We start from the raw sequence: 17,302 nt of genomic DNA, 5'->3' as shown, positions 1-17,302 counted from the left end.
CTGCAAGCAGGGACGAACAAATTGGCAGCAAATGATCGGGGGACTGGGATGCAAAATTGAAAGCACAAGGGATGAAGATTAGCACAGATGATAAAGTGGTTATGGAGACAATGGTGAAAATTGGAAGACATTGAAAATTGATGGAGAAGCAAAAATATGAGAAAAAGTTATGATTGTCAAGTAGTGGGAGGTTTTGGCTAAGGAGAAGGAAAGCTTGATGAAGAGATCAATGCTAGAATTAGAGATGCCAAAGCCAACTGGCACAAAGTGCAGTGTATAAAAGAAGAATGACAAAGAAGCTGAAAAGTAAGCTGTGCAAAAGAGTGAATCTAACTGCCAAAAACCTGTGCAGGGAAGCTTGTGCTGTTGTAGATGAATTGCCTAAGGACGTACACTGTGAGACAAATAAAGAAATAATGGCATTGGAGGAGAAGTCAACATAGCAGCTTTTGCAGAAAATGGCTAGCAGAGCAGGTTGGAGTAGTTTGATCACAAATGCAAGAAAGCATAGGATGATATCATAAGGCAGATCAGAGAGAGACAGGAATAAGGCAACAGGAGATGAAGATATCCAGCCAAAACCTAAACAGATTGCATGAGAGAAAAGCTATAGCAATCAGCCTTGATTATCAAAAAAGGTATGTGAGTGACTCTGAATTGACAGGTGGCAACAGTTGATACAATACCACAACTTCATGTAACAACAGGAAAAATGGGGCTGATGAAGATGATGATGATGACAATATCTCAGAGATAAAAAGAATAGTACTTTTACAGATTCACTGAAACATAGATTGCAATTTGGGAAGAGAAGTAAATGTATGTTATTAATGTCAAGCAAAGATTAATTCACCACTAAGTATACATTTGCACCCATGGAAATGGCCTATAAAATGTTTTACTAACAAACAAAAGTACAGAGAAAGCAAACAGCTCAGAAAACATGTTGACAGGTTTACACAGTTGAAAGTTTTGCACCTGGAAAAATGTGTGAATGAGGAATTATATTTCCCTTCCCGGACTGAACACAGTGCTCTGAAGTATTTAGTAATGTTGTCTATTTTCTAGCCTTTTCACAGCTATCTAATTTATTACCAAAGTCAATGATCAGTCATCTATATTCAGAATTTATTCATTTTAGTCTTTACACAACTATCCCACGTATTACTCTTTACACAACTATCCCATTTCTTACTGAAATCAATAATCGGTCATCTATATGCAGAATATATTCCTTCTAATAGTGTACAAATCCACTGAGAAACCTTGCTATGTTAGCTGCATCATGCAGTGCTTTCCTTTCTTTAATGAAATTGGCATGGCCACATTGATGATATACTGTGGTGTCCCCGTTCTGCACCAGTAATCAAGGTGCCTGAATCCTTGCCACTGACACTGGGGAGGGACATTCACTTGGAACAAAAATTAATACAGCCAGTATATCCAGATGCAACTCTCTGCATCAAACACAACTTCCCTTAAGAGTACAGAGGGAACACACTCAGTCTGGGGGCTGGTCTCTCTCTCTCTCGCTCTCTCTCTGTCATTCTCTCTCTCTTTCCAAATCCACAATAAGAGGCACAGCTGTAGAGTTGAGTCCTCAGCCGAGTGTCCAAGCCAAGTCCTCCACCACCCTCTCTGTGAAACCAGTGCTTTATGTCCCAGCTCCCAGCAGTTTATGAACACACACACACACACACACACACACACACACACACACACACACACACACACACACACACACACACACACACACACTCTTTGAAATTTTATTTATACACACACACACACACACACACACACACACACACACACACACACACACGCACACACGCACACATGCGCACACACACACACACACACACACACACACACACACACACACACACACACACACACACCTGGGAAAGGCTGGCACACATTTATTAGCTATGCCCCCTTCTGCCCAGGCTATACGGTAGTTACTGCCACCAGACATTCCAAAGCCAGCTACTCTAAGGATCTTGCAAGGGTTTCCAATTATACTGAGTGAAATTAATATTAATACAAATTATAGTTTGGTCAATGCAGTAAGGCTTTTAGGAATGGCCACATAGTCATCAAATGGATATGAATACTCTTAAAGGTTAAAATATTCTCTAAAGGACCAGCTATAATAAAAATGTAAATATATTTAATAACAAATACTAAAAAAACATGAAAATGCAGACAATCTATTTGCAATAAACACCAGAGTTTCATTTACATAAAATATTAAAATAACTTAGATGAAAAGATTCACACAGACACAGAAAAACAGTACTTCACTAATTTCACAATCTTTTCCTGACTGATCTAAAGAATTACTATTCTCTGTTTCACTGATTAGAGCAAGGCAAGATGAAGTAGGTAAGGGGGTCCTTTTATGTCAGGTTCCAAAAAACAGATTGCTATGAGACTTCAATCTCATCTGGTATTAAATATCATTACAGCGCTGGCTTGCAGAATGACATCACACACATCTGGTTATATGACTTCTGGTTCCCATACTACTCATTTGGCTAGAAACTGCCTATGGTACAATACATATCTTGAGCTTTGCTGAAGTTTATTGCAGCATCTGGAAGCTGTAAAACAACTTTAACATTTCTGCTTGTCCTACAGGGACTAATAAATCATACGTCTTACAGACACTGAGTCTCTGGCATCATTCAAAACTGTGAGATAACATCTTTATGGCCTTGGCCCTGTAATTTAATTTCAGAACATTTTTCAAAGTTAGCTGCAGCTGGACTGTGAATAACCCATTCTCTTCCAGTATCCTTTGTTACAATATATACATTTCAACAGTTAAAATACATGTATATTTCTTTTTCTGTCCAGCAGGGCATACTGTTGATACATGTTTAAGGCAAACAGCTTTACAAATACATTTTTCAACACAAGCATTTGTAGAAATCAGTTTGATATACAAATGACTTATAATTCTTTACAAAATTCCAGCTAGCTGTGATGATATATGTTACACATATTGTAAAAACCTGCTCTCGGCTCTACTTCTCCTGGCATAGCTGGCAATACCTTACATAATCACATACACCATAACATTTTCCCAAAATTTAATTCTAAAGAATTCTTCTGGAGAAAAAAAGCTATAACCCTTTTAAAATATTTAAGTACTGAAATTCCCTTAAGTTATCTCTTTATGGTATGTGATTATTAAGAAGCCAATAAACTAAAAAAAAATAGAAATAGGATAAGCATTACCTCCAAAGCCATCTTTTAAATTGTTACTTCCTGAAATTTCCAAGGGTTTCATGTTATATATGCATCCAGAGTGCAACCACATATGTCTTAGCAGCTAAGTATTTATATCCATAAAATGTACACCTCACAACAATGGAAGGAGATGAACCCTTGAAGGTGTGACATGTTGTTTGTGTCTTTAAAGCAACGTCTTGGTAGACATGCACAGAAATACCTCAAAACAACCTGCAGGTTAGTATTGATACTTCCTACACTGAGGTTCTTCTGACATTACATTTTATTTTCTGGTTCTACATTTTGGAATTTGTGTCTAAAATATAATATAGAAAAGAACATTTCTAGCTCAGTACCCAAACTCCAAAGACAGATTAGCAAGCCTTCATTTCCAAAACAGTTTAGGTGGCTACACATTTCTGCCTAGACTGAAAGGCACAGAATACCCTACCTGCACTGAAAGCAAGTCTTTTGGAATTTGGCACCATGTTTATAACCACTGATTTAATCCCAGGATACTAGTTTGAAATTCATATGTCATTTGAACTGAAGAAAGAAACTCACATAAGCATTCATTCTTCTAAGGGTTGCTAAGATATTTATAGGCTTTTCCACACCTATATGGAATTATTTTGTCTGACTGTTCATTCTCCTGTCAGCCAACAATAACTATATCAGCATAGCCTGAGGTCTTTTTTTAAACAATTGCATATCCATTCATTTTAACCCCATGTAAGCAAATCATAATTGAAAACTCCTTGCAAAGGTCAGATAAATATGCATGTTTTAGTTTTACTGTTAGATCACTGATATACTTCCACACCTCTGTAGACACTCTACTTTTACCAAGTGTCTGTGTGTGTTGGAATATTTACAATGAGGCACTGCAGTGACAATGAATTTTTTTATCTAGCAAGGGCAGTAGATGGCTGTTTAAGTGCACTGTTTGTCTGATGTCTCAATGATAGTAATCATAACACCTTTGGGGTATATTCTGAGGATTCAAGAAGACTTTATAACCTCAGTATAAGTAAACTCTCAGTTAACCAGCACCTATGGGGATTGGTAGATGTCAGAAAACAGTAGTTTCTGGTTGCTTGAGAGTTACTATTAAAAATAGATCTGACTAATACTGTACCTTATACTATTTGTTTGGTTTGGCTTGTTCTCAGGTTGGGGAGAGAGTGAATGTATCCCTAACTTCCTTTTTAAAACTCAAACTCTAAAAATGTAAGGTATTTTTCTGTGGGGGGAAAACAGAAAGTGCGACACCTAAAAATTGTACTGTATTTCTTCGATTTTCTTTTTCTGGTTGCTTGAGAGTGCTGGTTGCTTGAGTTTCGGTTAACTGAGAGTTTACTGTAACGTAGGTGTATGTCAATGTGCATTCACTGCATATAGCTTTATTGCAGATTTTTAGATGTATTTACAGCAATAGCAGTTCTACAGAGTGCTGTCATAAGGTAATTATAATGACCAAATGACAGTTGTTACATTGCCTATGACATATATCACATAAAGGCTCCTACAGCATGAGATTATGAGAGGCAGCATATCACTTGCTAGATAATTCCTTAGTTTAAATAAAAATGCAAAAGTTTAAAAGAATGACATTACATATTTACTCAAATGAGGTCGTGAAGTATTTCACATATTTTATGGAGAAGTCCTTAATCTAAAGGAAACATCTAAGTTCAGAAGGGATAGAGATTAATAAAGTGGATAAGAATTTATTTGCCTAATTTTCTACCAGGCTATTTTGCAGTAAACTTTAAAAATACCAGTTACTCAGTTATTTTTAATTACCCAGTATATCACATTTAAGGTCCCAGGGGAGCTAGAGGCTACTAGGCAGTCATTGTGGATAAATCGCATATACATACATATGGGCAATCTGAATCCTCTCCTATTCAATTACAGTATGTCTTTCAGATATGTTAGGAATGTAAAGTACTCAAGCAGACTCATGTAGACACAGAGAGGATATGCAGACTCAACACATAAAGCACTGTAGACAAGAAACAAAATCACAAACCAAGCACTATATGTCAGCAAATCTAATCCGTCTATCACTATGCTATTCGCCCAAGAGTTATTTTAAACCTAGTCATGCTTGCCCCAAATTTACCAAAATATTGCTAATTTGTGTCAATTCCCAAGGGAATTTTACTGTTACAGTATTGGCTTGTAAACATCAAGTGTTCACAGACTGCCCCTGTCCGTTAGGAGCATAGGTGCCAAGTCAGGGATAAATTTGCAATAGCCCATCAAAGTTGCATTTCAGTATTTTTAGGAATGAGCTTTGCTTCACATAGATGTGAACTATATAACTGCATTGCAGATAAATTTGCTTACTTAAAGATTTTAGCATCACATGGGACTGCTTTTAGATATGACAAGAGCTTTCAAAGTAGCTACCTATGGCTTACTCCTCAATAAACTAAGCAAGCTGAATTTCAGTTCTAACACAGTTTGCTTAGAAACTACCTCATAAATATGACTTTTTCAGAACAAAAGTAATCAAGTACAACAAGGTTTTCTTATGTGCCCTGAGCTCTATTTCCTGTTTAATTATAACCTACCTTATGTTCATCCTACCCTCATTCTGGTCAAAGACACAACAAGAATGCTGGCGAAAAATTTACAGTACAAATTCTATAAACTATACTAGAGGTCTCATGAGAGCACATTATTAATCCATCCCAGTAAGTCTGAGTTAAGGTTATTCACCACTGCACAAAAAAAGCCAAGCCTACCCCCTCTGTATTTAAGATAAAAACAATTTAATTCCAAAAGTAACAAAGCAGAAGTACCTTTGACAGATCTTAACCATTATATGTCTTTCACTGCACATAATGAGTTTATAAACAATACAATTCGGTCTCTGTTCACATTATGCAGGATATCTCATCAACTGTGACCAACTGCCTGCATTACTTTCTGAACCTGAATATGGACTTGACATCTTATGCTTATACAAATTATGTAGCCCAAATGCTACAGATTATTGAAAATAAAAAAATATGCCAATTTATTGTAATGGCTAATATGTGTGCCCATTACTGGAAAACCATGAGAAAGAATCACTGGCTATATTTATGCAGAGAAGAGCTGCTCCTCTTTTTATTGCCTTATTATTCACTGGCCGTACACTACTGCCCGCTAAAAAACAGTGCTCTTCATTAGGGAACATGCCTACTGCTTAAGAAATGATCACTATGAAGTTCTAAACCTTGAGACAACATTTCAATTGTGCCATCAAGGCAAGAACCTTTATTAAGACTGGCCTGATTACATGGAACTGCCATTCAAACAAAGCACAGCAAACACTTAAAAGGTAAAAAGTTGTGCTGAAAGAGCATGTGTTAAAGTGAAAACTTCAATTTGTTTCAAAGATGCAGGTTAATTCCATCTGCATTGAAAACATATTCATCTACCTTATTCTAGCAGTTAGTCCAGAGGACTAAAGTTGTCATTTGTTTATGAGCTGCTTCCTGTGCCAAAGGTATATGATTTGAATCTTTCCACCTTCATTTGCCTTCTGTGTTACCTTGAGCAAGTTACTTAAACAAGCAGTGCTTTGGTACAATTGGGAATTTAGGTTAGGCCTCTTAATTGTCTCCTGGACTATAGCCTAATAACTACCTATGAACCTTATGTCTGATGTTTTACTGTGGTGGATACAATTAAACTGTTGTTAACAAATACATTTAACTACTGTTTAGCTGCACTCTTGACATTTTTATATTATTTAATGTTTACCAGCTTTTTTTATGTTTATATTCTAATGTTTACTACTGTCATTTTTAATCATTTTGTGCTTTGTGCTGCTTGGAGTTTGGGACATGGCTGAAAAGGGTCAATCTAGCAATCCAGTCATAAAATGAGAAAAATGTGTTCTTGAGCCTTGCTCCTGTTTTCCTTGCCACCTGCCTTCTGAATCTGGAAAGGCTTGTTTGTTTTCCTTGCAAACAAATTTGTTACATTTTCCACCTTTCCTGTAATACTTTAATTATAGAATCTCTCCCTGCTCTCACATATGCTGCATGTGGAAATATCAAATTTCTAACTATCTATACACTCCCCTTCAATGTGTTAACGTTCCCTTAACCTTCTATAGAAAATCCTACTCACTTTATCTTTCACATCATGCTTCCATGCAGATTGTTTCTTCATTATCATAATCCATCACTCCTAGATATTTATATCATCTGTATGACCATGGTAGGTCGATTATATTTTGAGTTCCTCCTCTCACATAAAACTTCACTGATTTCCTTGGGTGAATTTGCAATGCCAGCTGAGCACAAAACTTCCCGTAGAGATGCAAAATCATCCATAGCTACTTGTCCACTTTGTCAAGCATTATCAGCAATGCATACTCCCCTTACCTCCAAAGATCATCCAATCCTCCAAATCCATCATCTTGCTTTGCATAACACACTATTTGTATTAGAACTAAACATTGGGCAAACAGATATCTTTGAGTAATTCCTCAGTGCAAGATCACCATTTCTGATCTTTCCTATTAAACCAAAATCTTAACCCAAGGCCTCTTATATAGTGTTTGCATCCTTGCAGTTTCCTTCCTCCTCTTATGACTTGCTTTAAGGACAAATATAAAAATTTTGTACTTATGCCCTCAAAATATTTTTGTATGTCTCCTAATACCTCTCCAGCCTCTTCTATCTTGCAGTTTGATCAGTTTAACCAAATTAACTAACTAACTAACTATCTAACTAACTAACTAACTAACTAACTAACTAACTAACTAACTAACTAACTAACTAACTAACAATCAACTAGTCCTCCATTGATCAACTGAAACACTTCTTTTCACTTACACTACCTGCTCTTCACTGATTATATCTAGTAGGAATAACGCCACATGCCTAATCAGAATCTAAGCAAAAATCTTTGCATCTATATCATATGAGATCAGCCTGTGATTACCAGGATACCCCCTCCTTTCTCTTATTGTAACATAATCCCCTGAATTTACTAATCTTTCATGCAGGACTAATTTAGTCCTGCAGGGAAGCGGCAGTGCAAGAGGAGGAGGGCAGCACACCATGCATATTAATGAAGACGCACCGCCTGAACTCCTAATGCTACACGGAGCGTGAACGAGTGCAGGGGCATGGCTGAGAGCAGAACTCTCAGAATAAACATGCCCCTGCAAAGCAGAACAGAAGAATGCAAAAATAAATGAGTGAAACCAATCATAGATGTCTGCATATCCCCACCAACAGTCCCCATGTGTTCAATAGCAACAGTACATTTAAATAAAATGCAGAAACCCTTTTATTTATTTTTTTTAAAACCCTGAGTACAGCTAACCATATGTGTGTGGGTTTGCCCATCACTTAGCTACAGTTAAAGCAGATGAAAAGGCTGAAGAGGATAACAAGGAATATATATGCAAATGAAGCAACACAGCAATAGTGTAGTGGTTAGAGCATCCGCCTAACAAACAAGAATTCCCGGTTCAAGTCCCAATGCAGCCACATATCATTTTCCATGTGAAATCTGTATATGAACATATTTTAACAACTTATTGCCGTATAACCTACATAATAGCATTTAAATGTGAACTGGAGTACTGCATTAAATGCACATGTGAAGTATCGGTGTCATAATGAATAAGGCACTAGTAAGCAGGTATAAGCACAAATAAGCATGTTTAAGTGCGTTTGCATGGGGTTAAGCATTTCCTACACAGATTAAGCAAAGTAGGAGCTAACTGAGTGTAAGAAACTGTAACCGAAGATTAGCAGTGCTTACCATTACGCAAACCCATGCAAACCCACTTACAACTGCTTTAAAGTGCCTTAATCACTCTGGATTCAACGACCCATGTTCTGCCTAGCAAAAAAATAAACTGCCTCTGCAAAGCTCAAACTCAGGACCCTGTACACTATAGTCACAGTAGTTAACCACTAAGCCATCATAGCAATGGAGATGCATGAGGTATCAGCAAACTAATCCTCACCACAGGAAAATCAAACCAAACATGTAAACTGAATCTATGTACAGTGTGAAGTGGTATAACTTGCTACATAACATAAATATGTGAACTGGAGTACTGCAGTAAGCATAGATTTGAGGTGTTATTGCAATAAAGTGTAGAAGTCCCCAGGTCCCCATACAGTGTATGCACACATGAATCACGGATACCAGACACATATATAACCAGTAATGAAGAATAAATCATTGCCAAATGGTGAATATAGTGATAATCAACTATGAAGCAATGCTAACCGCAGCACAGCTCATGTTCATAGGTTCATAGGTTCATAGATTAGTACTAGGCTAACTGCCCTTGCGAGCCATTTTAAGCCTAGCCAATTATCCTTTATGAAACTCAAACCCTGCACCTTGCATTTGTAAGGCAAACACCTTAACCATTAGTCCACCCTCCCATCCCTTAGTAAGTGTAAGCAATGTGTAGGGGAGCCAATTCAATCTGCATAGTGGTAGGCCTCTTTAAACAGTGCCAATCATATGTAAGCAGGTGTGCCCATAGCTTAGTCTTTTTAAAACTGGCCAATCACTGCAAAGTGTGGGAAAATGGCCGTATTTAAACCCCACAGGTGGGAATATGTCTCATAACTGGTTGCAGCTTCCTACTGCAGGCAGAATGGCTGGTGTGGGTGAAGGCACTCGATTCAGAGTGCAGCACTGGGGCATCCAGGAGTCAAAATTCATGGTATGGCTCCTGGTAAAACACCATGATCAGAGACTACTGCAGGGCCAGTAGTAGGGCTTGCAGTACAAAATGGAGGCATGGGACAGCCTCGCCTGTGACCTTACCAGTGCCACAGGTATCCCCCAGACTGGGGAGCAGGTCAGGCACCACCATGCTGACCTGATGCGGTGGAGAGGGGATGGCCTGGAAATATCCTTGTTTCCCACCTTTTCTAAACTAGAGTAGTCCAGATTTCAGGTTTGCTGAATTCTGGGCTGTGGTATAGTTCCTGTGTTGCCCATATCCTTACTTGGATAGGAGGAAGATTTTATGTTCACCAGTGAGAGTGGGGAGTTTTGAGCAGCCTATCTGTTCCCGGAGGAGTGGTCTCAGCCCAGCAACTAGTAGCTTATTGGCCATTTTGGGCTAATTCCTATCTCTTTCTAGCTCCCTGCCTTAAACCCGCATTTGCGTGGTTTTGTGTGAATTTGCGCATCGCGCAGCGCCGTTAAACAGTTTTAAACTATTCCCGGCTCCACAAAGTCTGGTCTTCAATTTTTCCCTTAGAACTAGTCAAACTCTCAAAGTAAGCACTCAATCTTCCTTCTACAATCTAGCATTTGCTCAAATTTCTCAGTATAGCACTAACATACTATAGCACTACACCCCCTTATACTACCTAGAAGTACAAGGCTCCTTATTTGTTCATTCCGGACAATCAACAAAACATTTCTTTAAACTATCCAGGCATGTCCAGTGTGCAGTTTCAGGTATACTCTCCAGTCCAGCTGGTGAATCTGGGAATCTTGAGGCAATGTTACAATTGCCTAATGTACACAGACAACCCACTCCTCCTTCCAACAAACTTAAATGTATGTGAGAGATGCAACTATACAGCCAAACTGGAGGCCGAGCTCTCTCAACCCAAGACTGGCACAGTCAGTCAGGAGGTGAAGGAAACCACCCGCACCACACAACCAGTCTCACATAGACCAATCGTATCAGCAAACAAGACAAATAAACTCACAAAAACATACTCGGTGGCTCTAAATAAAAATTTGCCAAAGCAGCAGAGACCTCCAAAGCAGACAGCTAAGCAACCACTACCACCAAATAACTCTCACGTATCACATACCTCACAAAGTCAGTGTGCCACATAGTCGCCGCTCTTAAGGCTAAATAATACACCAAATACACTAGTAATAGGAGACTCTATTATCAGGCACACTGACACTCCGCTCATCAGACTGAACAAGGAGAAGGTCACTGTAAGCTGCTTGTCGTGTGCCAGGATTCGCTACATAACACAATCACTCAGGTCCCTCCACAGCAGGTACAAATTTGACTCTGTCATTGTCCATGTTGGTGTGAAAGACCTGAGACGTACCTCCTTGGACTACATGAAAGGAGACATAGAGGAGCTCTCGGATTATGTAGCCCAGGCCAGTATGACCCTAACCCTGAGTAGCATCTTGCCCTCACCAAGAATGTTGCCACAGTATAAGGACAAAATGATCAGTTTTAACAATTGGCTAAGCTACTGGTGTCATTCAAAGGGGATCCAGTGTCTGTCAGCCTGGGATGACATGCTCGACAAGCCACGTTGCTTCGCTAGGGACAGCTTGCACCTGTCACCCTTAGGCTTTTGAATACTGGCTAAGGCTCCTGTCACCCCCATAGTGCCTTTTTTAGGCAAGTTTCAAAAGACAAACCCACCTCCATAGAAAATACTAGAAACAAAAAACTAAGGGTAATGCTACTCAACACCAGAAGTCTAAACCTCAAGATGCACACACTCGAGGCATTCCTTAGTATGGTAAAAATCTATATCTGTGCAGTAACAGAAACCTGGTTCAAGGCTCCAGAGAGCACCCCAGCACTACCAGGATATAACTCATACCATTCTTTTCTGCCACAGAACTCTGACCGAAATACTAAAGGTGGGGGAGTATCCATTTTCATCAAGGATACCTACACTTCCAGGTTACTGACACTGCACGAGGCATCGGAGACCATCCATGTGCAACTAACATTGGGCAAAACTGCTTTTCAGTTTCTAGCCTGCTACAGATCACCCACCTTGTCCCAGGACCCCCAGTCAGCATTCCTGAGAACACTGGAGAATATCAAGGTCTCACCAAACACCATGTTATTGGGGGATTTCAACTACCCAGACATTGACTGGGAAAACTACTCAAGTCCAAACTCCTTTGCCCAACGGTTCCTGGAATTTATAAACTCAAACGCCATGGAACAATTGGTCACCACTCCCACAAGAGGGGACAACATATTGGACCTGGTCATCACCAACATGGGGGCTCAATGTTCCACACCAGAGGAAAACCCCTCGTTGGTAAGATCAGACCATAAACTAATCACTATGGACATCCACATCCCGACCCCACCCCCAGCCAAGGAAACCACTGTGAAAAACTTCTCAAAAGCAAACTTCACACTTCTCAAGACCAAGGTGGAGAATTTCAAACCACCCGGGCTAATGGAAAATGCTACCCAAAATGCAGAATCCTTCACAAATGCATTCTATGAGCACCTATAGGAATGCATGGTTTGTGCCATCCCAAGTAAAACCAAGACTCTCTCCTCCAAAAACAGAAGACCAGTCTGGTGGACCCCGGCCATAAATAAACTTTACAACAGAAGAAGGAAACTGTTACATGATAGGGCAAAATCCCAAAAAGGTAAGGCATCCCTGATCAGTACTAGCAAGAAACTTCGATCCCTCATAAAATGATCAAAGGCTAGCTTTGAAAGAAAAGTTGCCAAAGATTCTAAAGATAATCACAAGGCTTTCTTTAGCTTTATCAAGAATCTGGGTGGTAACTCCCAAATCTGCTCTGAGCTGGTGAAAATGGCACAAAGTACACTGAACCCACTGACATTGCCAACATCCTGGCGGACAGGTTCAGTGCAAACTTTACCCCCTCTCCCCCCCAAAAGGACCAGTGTCTATCCCAGAAGTATTCAGTCCCTCTGACATCACAGACACACAGGTGAAAGCAGCCCTTTCCAAAGTAAAAAACACAGCATCAATGGGACCGGCTGGCATCCCGGGCTGCATCTTACATGAACTTCAAAAAGAACTAAACCCTCACATAAATTCACTGTTCCAACTTAGCCTCACCACAGTTTATGTACCCAGAGTGGCGTACAGCAATGGTAATCTCACTTCATAAAGGGGGCATCACAACGGATCCCGGGAACTATCGCCCTATAAGCCTGACTAGCCTGGTCTGCAAGGCTATGGAGCGCATCATCATGGATCTCATAAACAAAGACATTGGGAACCTCCAGACACTGGACCCTACCCAATTTGGCTTTGTTAAACGCAGATTTTGCCTCCTAAACCTAGTTGACTTCTTCAAAACTGTTACCAAAGCCATAGATGAGGGAAAGGCAGTCCACACAGCCTACTTGGACCTCACAAAGGCCTTTGACAGAATACCCCACTCTGGTATCATAAATAAGCTTACCAGCCTAAATATCAACCCATTAATCACAAGATGGGTTGCAAACTGGCACAGGGATAGAACTCACATGGTCAGAGTTGCGGGTGCCATGTCTGACTCTAAGCCGTTGTCCTGGGACCCCTCTTGTTCGGTATCTACTTCTCTGAGGTACAGGCAAGCACGGGAGAACTTTGGCTGACCAAGTTCACAGATGATTGCAAACTGGGAGCCATAATCGACTCTCGGGCTGACACAAGCATCCTCCAAAAGGGTCTTACAGAGATGGATACCTGGTGTCAGAACCACAGCCTCGAGCTAAATGCCAAAAAATGTATAGTCATCCCCTTTGGGAAAAACAAAGTGCCCACAAACTACCACATAGGAGGTAATCCACTAAGTACGGAAGAAGTAATTATGGATCTGGGGACCCAAGTAGATAGTAACCTCTCCTTTGACAATCACATTGCCAAAGTGGTTAGAAAAACCTTCTATATAGCTCACCTAATCACAAAAGGGTTCACATCTAGATCAAGAGAGGTCATTGTGCCCCTCTACTCATCACTCATCAGGCCCGTAAATGAGTACAATGCCCCATTTGGGATGTACATTACCCGACACCTGCAATAGCTGGAGAGACCACAAATGTACCTCACCAAGAGGATTGTGGGCCTCAAACAGATGCCCTATGCAGCTTGACTAAAGAAACTCCAGCTCTACTCAGTTGCTTACCACCTACTCAGAGGCGATCTCTGCCTGACGTACAAGGCCATGTCTAACCCGGAACTAATGGACATGCTCCACCTCAAGAAAACCAAATCCATTAGAGCTACACGCTCCAGGGATTTAAACCTCAGCACAGCTATAAATAGGACATGCTGGAGGGATAGATTCATATCCCAGAGGCTTCCCTCACTCTGGAATAGAGTCCCAGTCCATGTTAGGCAGAGCCCCTCGCTGACCCTCTTCAAGAGAAATCTTGATGAGTGGATGGGAAATCGTAAATTCACTCCTGGGATTACTTCCATGGCACTGCTGGACAGGGGCTCAGGAATCTAGTCTAAAAGGGAGGCGATGGCCAACATATTCTGGCTAGGCAGATAGCATAGTACCTACCTATGAACCTATGAACCTATGAGTCTCGGCAGATGGCCAACGCCCCAGTACTAAGTACACATTCTACTAAGTAGTAAATAATTGCCTAGCTTGTGTATACTATGGATAGGTATGGCTAAATATCAATGCTTTTCTCTGACAGCTGCAGATGAGTGGGCTGCAAACCAGCAAACCCATGATGCTAGGCTGCAAAGGCTGCGTTGCGAGGCAGGTTAGTGAACAGTTTGCATGTACTGTCATAACAAAGAATATAAGAGCCTTAGAAAGTGTTGTACCAGTAGAAATAAATGTGTTAGTCTGTGAATAAAGGTATAACCCCTGGAGTGCTTCTGTTTACTTTTCTTTCATATGTTTGCGATCTGTTCCATACTATAAATAGTACTGTTGTATCTTAAGCAGTGTCACCCACACTGTGGTATGCAGATAAAATGGGTATGACGTCCTGCATAACAATGTTGGAAGTGCCAAGAGGTCAGTCATATCGTACTAGTTAGGGAGACTTAGATAGAAAACAGTCAAAAGCTTTACATCAATTCCCTGATAGCACAGTGTACTGTGATGTTAGCAATCATTTTTTGTCACACACAGCAGGGGTTTGACTCCTGTGATTGCTACTAATTTGTATGCATAATCATACCCCACAACTGTACAGACTGTGATACAATATTCAGATAGAAAGCTGTATGCATAATTAAACCCAACAACTGTACAGAATTTGCTTGAATGTTCAAATTGTAGGTTGTATGCATATTTATACCCCACAACTGTTCCAATATGTCCAGCATGTTCAGATAAATGGCCCATATCACCAGCTTGGTACCCTGTTCCCCTGAAAATTCAGTGTGATGATCCAAGAAATGTAGGCAGCTGTCAATGACATATAACTGATAGTCAAACGTGAGCATAGTCAGAGAATGTATATGAAAACAAACCTGTCAGTCTAGCACCTCAGCCAAAGTGTATGACAGCAATTCTCAACATATGTTGCATTAACACCTGCAGCCTGTCACGCATGTATGTAAGACACTGGTCACATATATAATAATCTATAAACATACCAGTGTACAATATAAGGCCATTGTGTAGTATAATAATACATGTAAGGGAAAGATTACTGCAATTACTAAGAATGTTGTGAAAACTACAAGGATGTATTAGTTGTTAATTGAACCCTCTCTCTCACACCTATCATATGTGCATAATAACCCAATGACACTCCTCAACTGGTATGTGTACACTCCAAACTTTTTTGGGGCATATGTCCTAATGGTTTATAAATATTCACATTTGTTTCTATGCATGTGCCATGTTAAAATACACCCATATTGGTGGCCTGTTGCCATCAATGAAACCCGCATGCTCCTGCAATGGCCACTGTTCCATATATGCATGTGTTCTGCTTGCTTTGCAACTGTGTTAAATCTAGTGTGTCGGATAATGGGAACACCTATGCATGCTGTTATAACTAATCCTGAATGCTGTTGACTGTTACTAACCCATATTTGCCATAAACCTGTGACAACACAGCTCGTATTGGAAGGCCAGTCCCAGCAGACCCACCTGTTCCACCTCAGCTGGCCATGGCACCGGGCATCAGCACATCTGGGGTCCAGCCTGGGACCTCCTCCTCTGTGGGCCCTGTGCCACCTTCAGGAAGAATCGCTGCAGGGGATGGGGCTCATCCCCCCAGAGAGCGGGTGCAGAGGGGAACCTGTCACCCATCAACAGATCCAGGCTGTGGTGCATAGGGACCTCGATCTGGAATATTGAGAGTGGCTATGCCATCTTGAGGGCCAAGTGGCACTACTAGAGGGTGAGTCTGCCCCTCCTACACAGCTTCCAGCACAGCCACCTTCGGGGACGTGAAGGTACAGTGGTGACTGCCCACGGGTGGGGACCTCAGTCCCACTTTTACCAGTTGGGGGCTCATGGGCTTGCGACTTCCAAACACCCCTCCCCATTCAAGGTGTTTACCCCCATATGTGTCATATACCGGCCCTGTATGTGTCTTGTGTCTCTTGTCTTTTAACCTACCCAACCTCCCTCCCCAAATATACCTACTACCCCTCCCCAACATCAAACTCTCACCTGAAAAAAAAAAAAAAAAGGCAATCTTTTCCCACAAAAAAATCTCACCACATACATAGCTGTCCATTCTGCACACGTGTTCACTAGACACATGTAATCTGGTCTAATTGGCTTCACAATGAATATATGTTGTCCTCACCCCTCTCCCAGGTGTATGAGGGTCCAAATGTACCTGCAAATATAGTGTATATGCACAACTGTTGCTGTCAAAAAATGGGCAGCTATGGACCTTTCCTATACCCTTCCTGCACATCCCTAGCTATTTTCCCTACTGTCTTTCCCTCTTTGCGCCCCATTTTTCACCACTTCCCTATCAACCCCTTTTTCTTTTCTTTTAAATGAATTAGCATGGGGGAAGTGGCAGTAAGCACTGTTAAGCAGCGGTAAGTGGGTTTGCGTGGGTTTGCATGAGGGCAAGCCATGCCTACACAGGTTGAGAAATTTAAAGCAAACAGACTGTAAGAAAGCATAAGCGGAAGTTGGCAGTGCTTACCATTGCACAAACCAGCTTACAACTGCTTAAAAGTGCCTTAATCACTCTGTAGCAAATGCCCCATGTTCTGCCAAGCAACAAAATAGACTGCCTCTCCAAGGCTCAAACCCAGGAACCTGCACTCTATACACAAAGAAATTTCCCACTAAACCATGGCAGATACATATAACCAGAAGTTTTCACAAACATATCATGCAGCACAATCAGTCAAAA

Source organism: Protopterus annectens, chromosome 4.part0 (assembly GCF_019279795.1).
Source record: "Protopterus annectens isolate FY-2018-M chromosome 4.part0, PAN1.0, whole genome shotgun sequence".
Taxonomy (NCBI): Eukaryota; Metazoa; Chordata; order Ceratodontiformes; family Protopteridae; genus Protopterus; species Protopterus annectens.
This window is presented reverse-complemented; position numbering follows the sequence as displayed.